Source organism: Chlorocebus sabaeus, chromosome 21 (assembly GCF_047675955.1).
Source record: "Chlorocebus sabaeus isolate Y175 chromosome 21, mChlSab1.0.hap1, whole genome shotgun sequence".
NCBI lineage: Eukaryota > Metazoa > Chordata > Mammalia > Primates > Cercopithecidae > Chlorocebus > Chlorocebus sabaeus.
Genome location: NC_132924.1, coordinates 1,980,984 through 1,989,047, shown reverse-complemented (window position 1 = coordinate 1,989,047; position 8,064 = coordinate 1,980,984).

Genomic DNA, 8,064 nt, shown 5'->3' with positions numbered 1-8,064 from the left:
TCTGATAATACGGATCGCTTTGGAGACGATACGGAAAAAGGAAATATCCTCAGATAAAAACGAGAAAAATGTTTTCTGAGAAATTTCTTTCTGTTCTATGAATTTATCTCACAGAGTTTGACCTTTCTGTTCATGAACCTGTTTGCTAATACTGTTGTCGTGGAATCTGCAAAGTGATATATGGGAGCATATTGAGGGCTATGGTGGAAAAGGAAATATAATCAGATAAAAATGAGAAAGAAACCTTCTGAGAAACTTCTTTGTGACCTGTGAATTCATCTCACAGAGTTCCACCATTCTGTCCATGAAGCCATTTGCTTACCCTGTTCTCCTGGATTTTGCAAAGTGATATTTGGGAGCACATTGAGGGCTATTGTGGGAAAGGAAATATAATCAGAAATAAACAAGAAACAAGTTTTCTGAGAAACTACTTTGTGTTCTGTGAATTCATCTCACAGAGTTCCACCTTTCTGATCATGAAGCCTTTGCTAACACTGTTTTCATGGAAACTGCAAAATGCTATTTGGGAGCCCATTGAGTGCTGTGGTGAAGAAGGAAATATCCTCAGATAAATACTGGAAAGAAGCGTTCTAAGAAACTGCTTTGTGACGTGTGAATTCAACTCACAGAATTACACTTTGCTTTTCATTGTTCAGTTTGTTAACTCTGTTTTCTTGAAATCTACAATGGGATATTCCTTAGCACAATGAAGCTTATGGTGACAAAGGAAATATCCTCAATAAAAAGTAGAAAGAAGCTTTTTGAGAAACTGTTTTGTGATGTGTGAATTCAACTCACTGAGTTTCCCCTGTATTTCGTAGAGCCATCTGCTCGCCCTGTTTTTGTGGAATCTGAGAACCGATAATTCGGATCGCTTTGAAGACAATAAGGAAAAAGGAAATATCCTCAGATAAAAACGAAAAAGAAGTTTTCTGAGAAATTTCTTTCTGTTCTGTGAATTCATCTCACAGAGTTCCACCTTTCTGTTTTTGAAGCCGTTTGTTGACTCTGTTTTCGTGGAAACTCTCAAGTGATATTTGGGAGCTCATTGAGGGCTATGGTGAAAAAGGAAATATCCTCAGATATAAAATGGAAAGCAGCATTCTGAAAAACTGCTTTGTGACGTGTGAATGCAACTCACAGAGTTACACTTTTCTTCTCATTGATTAGTTTGCTAACTCTGTTTTTTAAATCTGCAATGGGATATTTCTTTACACAATAAAGCTTACAGTTACAAAGTAAATATCCTCAGAAAAAGTAGAAAGAAGCTTTCTGAGAAACTTCTTTGTGATGTCTAAATACAATTCACTGAGTTAAATCTGTATTTCATGGAGCTGTTTGCTAGCCCTGTTTCTGTGGAATCTGAGAACTGATATTTCAGATTGCTTTGAAGACTATATGTAAAGAGGAAATATCCTTAGATAAAAAAGAGAAAAAATTTTCTGAGAAATTTCATTCTGATCTGTAATTCATCTCACAGAGTTCCACTTTTCTGTTCATGGAGCTGTTTGTTAACACTGTGCTCGTGGAATCTGCAAAGTGACATTTGGGGACGCATTGAAGGTTATGGTGAAAAAGGGAATATTCTCAGATAAAAACTGGAAAGAAGCATTCTGAGAAATTGCTTTGTGACGTGTGAATGCAACTCACAGAGTTACACTTTTCTTTTCAATTATCAGTTTGCTAACTCTGTTTTTAAAATCTGCAATGGGATATTTCTTTACACAATGAAGCTTATGGTTACAAAGTAAATATCCTCAGATAAAAAGTAAAAAGAAGCTTTCTGAGGAACTGCTTTGTGATGTGTGAATTCAATTCACTGAGTTATACCTGTATTTTGTGGAGCCGTTTGCTAGCACTGTTTTTGTGGAATCTGAGAACTGATATTTCAGATCACTTTGAAGACTATACGGCCAAAGGAAATATCCTCAGATAAAATAGAGAAAGAAGCATTCTGAGAAATTCCTTTGTGATCTGTGAATTTATGTCACAGAATTCCACCTATCTGTTCATGAATCCGTTTCCTAACACTGTTCTCATGGAATCTGCATAGTGATATTTGGGAGTACATGGAGGGCTATGGTGGAAAAGGAAATATAATCAGATAAAAACGAGAAAGAAGTTTTCTGAGAAATTTCTTTGTGATCTGTGAATTCATCTCACAGAGTTCCACGTTTCTGTTCTTGAAGCCGTTTTCTAACACTGTTCTCCTGGAATCTGCAAAGTGATACTTGGGAACGCATTGAGGGTTATGGTGGAAAGGAAATTCTCCTCAGATAAAAACGAGAAAGACGCTTTCTGATAAACTTCTTTTTCATCTGTAATTTATCTCACAGAGTTCCAACTTTCTGTTCAAGGAGCTGTTTGATAACACCGTGCTCGTAGATTCTGCAAAGTGATATTTGGGAACGCATTGAGGGTTATGTTGAAAAAGAAATATCCTCAGATAAAACCTGAAAAGAAGTGTGCTGAGAAACTGCATTGTGACATGTGAATGCAACTCACAGAGTTACACTTTTCTTTTCATTGATCAGTGTGCTAAATCTGTTTTCTTGAAATCTGCAGTTGGATATTTCTTAGCGCAATGAAGCTTACTGTGACAGAGGAAATATCCTCAGATAAAAACTAGGAAGAAACTTTCTGAGAAACTGCTTTGTAATGTTGAATTACAATTCACTGAGTTAAACGTGTATTTTGTGGAGCCGTTTGCTAGCCCTGCTTTTATGGAATCTGAGAACTGATATTTCGGATCGTTTTGAAGAGTATACAGCCAAAGAAATTATCTTCAGATAAAAACGAGAAAGAAGTTTTGTGAGAAATTTCTTTCTGACTTGTAATTCATCTCAAAGAGTACCACCTTACTGTTCATGGAGCTGTTTGCTAACACTCTTCTCGTGGCATCTGCAAAGTGATATTCGGGAGCACCTTGAGGGATATGGTGAAAAAGGAAATATCTCAGATAAAAAGGGAAAGAAGCATTCTGAAAAATTGCTTTGGCCGGGCGCGGTGGCTCACGCCTGTAATCCCAGCACTTTGGGAGGCCGAGGCGGGCGGATCACAATGTCAGGAGATCGAGACCATGGTGAAACCCCGTCTCTACTAAAAAATAGAAAAAAATTAGCCAGGCGCAGTGGTGGGCGCCTGTAGTCCCAGCTACTCGGGAGGCTGAGGTAGGAGAATGGCGTGAACCCGGGAGGCGGAGCTTGCAGTGAGCTGAGATTGCGCCACTGCACTCCAGCCTGGGTGACAGAGCGAGACTCCGTCTCAAAAAAAAAAAAAAAAAATTAAAAAAAAAATTGCTTTGTGACGTGTGAATGCAACTCACAGAGTTACACTTTTCTTTTCATTGATCAGTTTGTTAACTCTGTTTTCTTGAAATCTGCAATGGGATATTTCGTAGCGCAATGAAGCCTATAGTAACAAAGGAAATATCCTCAGATAAAAAGTAGAAAGAAGCTTTCTGAGAAACTGCTTTGTGACGGGTGATTTCAACTGACCGAGTTACACCGGTATTTCATGAAGCCATTTGCTAGCCCTGTTTTTGGGGAATCTGAGGACTGATATTTTGGATCGCTTTGAAGACTATACAGTCAATATCTTCAGATAAAAAGTAGAAAGAAGCTTTCTGAGAAACTGCTTTGTGATGTGTGAATTCAACTCACTGAGTTACACCTGTATTTCGTGGAGCTGTTTGCTAGTCCTGTGCTTGTGGGATCTGAGACCTGATATTTTGGATCGCTTTGAATGCTATACGGTCAAAGGAAATATCCTCAGATAAAAACGGGAAAGAACCTTTCTGATAAACTTCTTTGTGATCTGTGAATTCATCTTACAGAATTCCACCGAGTTGTTCATGAATTCATTTGCTAACACTGTTTTCATGGAATCTGCAAAGTGATATTTGGGGGCACTTTGAGGGCTATGGAGGTAAAGGAAACATAATCAGATAAAAACGAGAAGGAAGCTTTCTGAGAAACTTCTTGCGATCTGTGAATTCATCTCACAGAGTTCCAAGTTTCTGTTCATGAAGCCGTTTGCTAACACTGTTCTTCTCTAATCTGCAAAGTGATATTTGGGAGTGCATTGAGGGTTATGGTGGAAAAGAAATTATCCTCAGATAAAAAGGAGAAAGAAGCTTTCTGATAAACTTCTTTGTATTCTGTGAATTCATCTCACAGGGTTACACCTTTCTGTTCATGAAGCCGTTTGCTAACACTGTTCTCGTGGAATTTGCAAAGTGATATTTGGGAGCACATTGAGGGCTATGGTGGAAAAGGAAATATAATCAGATAAAAACGAGAAAGAATCTTTGTGAGAAATTTCTTTCTTATCTGTGAATTCATTTCAGAGGGTTACACTTTTCTGTTCATGAAGTCGTTTGTTAACACTGTTCTCGTGGGATCTGGAAACTGATATTTGGGAGCGCCTTGAGGCCTATGGTGGAAAAGGAAGTATAATCAGCTAAAAATGAGAAAGAAGTTTTCTGAGAAACTACTTTGTGGTCTGTGAATTCATCTCACCGAGTTCCACCTTTTCGTTCATGAAGCCATTTGCTAACGCTGTTTTTGTGGAAAGTGCAAAGTGATACTTTGGAGCCCATTGAGGGCTAGGGTGAAAAAGGAAATATCCTTTGATAAATACTGGAAAGAAGCGTTCTGTGAAGCTGCTTTGTGACGTGTGAATGCAACTCACAGAGTTACACTTTTCTTTTCATTGATCAGTTTGCTAACTCTCTTTTTGAAATCTACAATGGGATATTTCTTAGCACAATGAAGCTTATGGTGACAAAGGAAATATTCTCAAATAAAAAGTAGAAAGAAGTTTTCTGAGAAACTGCTTTGTGTTGTGTGAATTCATTTCACTGAGTTACACCTGTATTTGTTGGAGCCGTTTGCTAGCCCTGCTTTTGTGGAATATGAGAACTGATATTTTGGATCGCTTTGAAGACTATATGGCCAAAGGAAATATCCTCAGATTAAAACAAGAAGGAAGTTTTCTGAAAAATTCCTTTCCATTCTGTGAATTCATTTCACAGAGTTTCACCTTTCTGTTTATGAAGCTGTTTGCTAATACTGTTTTCGTGTAATGTGAAAAGTGATATTTGGGAGTGCATTGAGGGCTATGATGGAAAAGGAAATATAATTAGATAAAAATGAGAAAGAAGCTTTCTGAGAAACTACTTTGTGATTTAACAATTCAATTCACAGCGTTAGACCTATATTTTGTGGAGCCGTCTGCTAGCCCTGTTTTTGTGGAATCTGAGAACTGATATTTTGGATTGCTTTGAAAATGATACAGAAAATGGAAATATCCTCAGATAAAAACAAGAAAGAAGCTTTCTGAGAAACTCCTTTGTGATCTGTGAATTCATCTCACGGAATTCCACCAATCTATTCTTGAATCCGTTTGCTAACACTGTTTTCGTGGAATCTGCAAAGTGATATTTGGGAGCGCCTTGAGGGCTATGGTGGAAAGGGAAATATAATCAGATAAAAACGAGGAAGAAGCTTTCTGAGAAACTTCTTTGTTATCTGTGCATTCATCTCACAGAATTCCACCTTTTTGTTCATGAATTCATTTTCTAACACCGTTCTCGTGGAATCTACAAAGTGATATTTGGAAGGGCATTGAGGGCTACAGTGGAAAAGGAAGTATAATCAGATAAAAATGAGAAAGAAGTTTTCTGAGAAACTTCTTTGTGATCTGTGAATTCATCTCACAGAGTTCCAGCTTTGTCTTCATGAAGCCGTTTGCTAACACTGTTTTCATGGAAACTGTTAAGTGATATTTGGGACCCTATTGAGGGCTATGGTGAAAAAGGAAATATCCACAGATAAAAACTTGCAGGAAGCATTCTGAGAAACTGGTTTGTGATGTGTGAATTCAACTCACTGAGTTACAACTTTATGTCATGGAGCCCTTTGCTAGCACTGTTTTTGTGGAGTCTGAGAACCAATATTTCAGATCACTTTGAAGACTATACGGCCAAAGGAAGCAACCTCAGATAATAATGAGAAAGAAGCTTTCTGAGTTAATTCTTTGTGATCTGTGAATTCATCTCACAGAGTTCCACCTTTCTGTCCATGAAGTCGTTTGCTAATGCTATTCTCGTAGAATCCGCAAACGGATATTTGGGTGTGCATTGAGGGCTATTGTGGAAAAGAAAATATCCTCAGATAAAATGAGAAAGAAGCTTTCTGAGAAACTTTTTGTGATCTGTGAATTCATCGCACAGAGTTCCACTTTCTGTATATGAAGCCTTTTGCTAATGCTGTTCTCATGGAATTTGCAAAGTGATATTTGGGAGAGCATTAAGGGCTATGGTAAAAAATGAAGTATCCTCAGATAAAAACTGGAAAGAAGCGTTCTGAGAAACTGCTTTGTGACGTGTGAATGTAACTCACAGTTTCACTTTCCTTTTCATTGATCAGTTTGCTAACTCTGTTTTCTTGAAATCTGCAATGGGCTATTTCTTACTACAATGAAGCTTATGGTGACAAAGTAAATATCCTCAGATAAAAAGTAGAAAGAATCTTTCTGAGAAACTGCTTTGTGATGTGTGAATTCAACTCACTGAATTACACCTGTATTTCATTTAGTCGTTTCCTAGCCTTGTTTTTGTGGAATCTGAGAACTGATATTTCAGATCACTTAGAAAACTATAAGGCCAAAAGAAATATCCTAGGATAAACACGAGAAGGAAGTTCTGAGAAATTTCTTTCTGTTCTGTGATTCATCTCACAGAGTTCCACGTTACTGTTCATGAAGCTGTTTGCTAATACTGTTCTCGTGGAATCTGCAAAGTGATATTTGGGAGCACATTGAGGGCTTTGGTGGAAAATGAAATGTAATCAGATAAAAATGAGAAAGAAGCTTTCTGAGAAACTTCTTTGTAATCAGTGAATTCATCTCACAGAGTTGCACCTTTCTGTTCATGAAGCCGTTTGCTAACACTGTTCTCATGGAAACTGCAAAGTTTTATTTGGGAGCGCATTGAGGACTATATTGGAAAGGAAAATATTCTAAACAAAAAAACGAGAAAGAGGCTTTCTGAGGGATATGGTGAAAAAAGAAATATCCTCAGATGAAAACTGGAAAGAAGCATTCTGAGAAACTACTTTGTGACTTGTGAATGCAACTCAGAGTTACACTTTCCTTTCCATTGATCAGTTTGCTATTTGTTCTTTCTTGCAATCTGCAATGGGATATTTCTTAGCACAATGAAACTTATTGCGGCACTATTCACAATAGCAAAGACTTGGAATCAACCCAAATGTCCATCAGTGACAGACTGGATTAAGAAAATGTGGCACATATACACCATGGAATACTATGCAGCCATAAAAAAGGATGAGTTTGTGTCCTTTGTAGGGGCATGAATGCAGCTGGAAACCATCATTCTTAGTAAACTATCACAAGAACAGAAAACCAGACACTGCATGTTCTCACTCATAGGTGGGAACTGAACAATGAGATCACTTGGACTCGGGAAGGGGAACATCACACACCGGGGCCTATCATGGGGAGGGGGTGGGGGGAGGGATTGCGTTGGGAGTTATACCTGATGTAAATGACGAGTTGATGGGTGCTGATGAGTTGATGGGTGCAGCACACCAACATGGCACAAGTATATATATGTAACAAACCTGTACGTTATGCACATGTACCCTAGAACTTAAAGTATAATAATAATAATAATAAGTAGAAAGAAGCTTTCTGAGAAACTGCTTTGTGATATGTGAATTAAACTCACTGAGTTACACCTGTATTTCAAGAAACCATTTGTTAGACCTGTTTTTGTGGAATCTGAGAACTGATATTTTGGATCGCTTTGAAGACTATACGGTGAAAGGTAATATCCTCAGATAAAAACAAGAAAAAAGCTTTATGAGAAACTTCTTTGTGATCTGTCACTTGATCTCTCAGAAGTCCTCCTATCTGTTACTGGATCCGTTTGCTAACACTGTTTTTGTGGAATCTTCAAAGTGATATTTGGGAGCACTTTGAGGGCTATGGTAGTAAAGGAAATATAATCACATATAAAATGAGAAAGAAGCTTTCTGA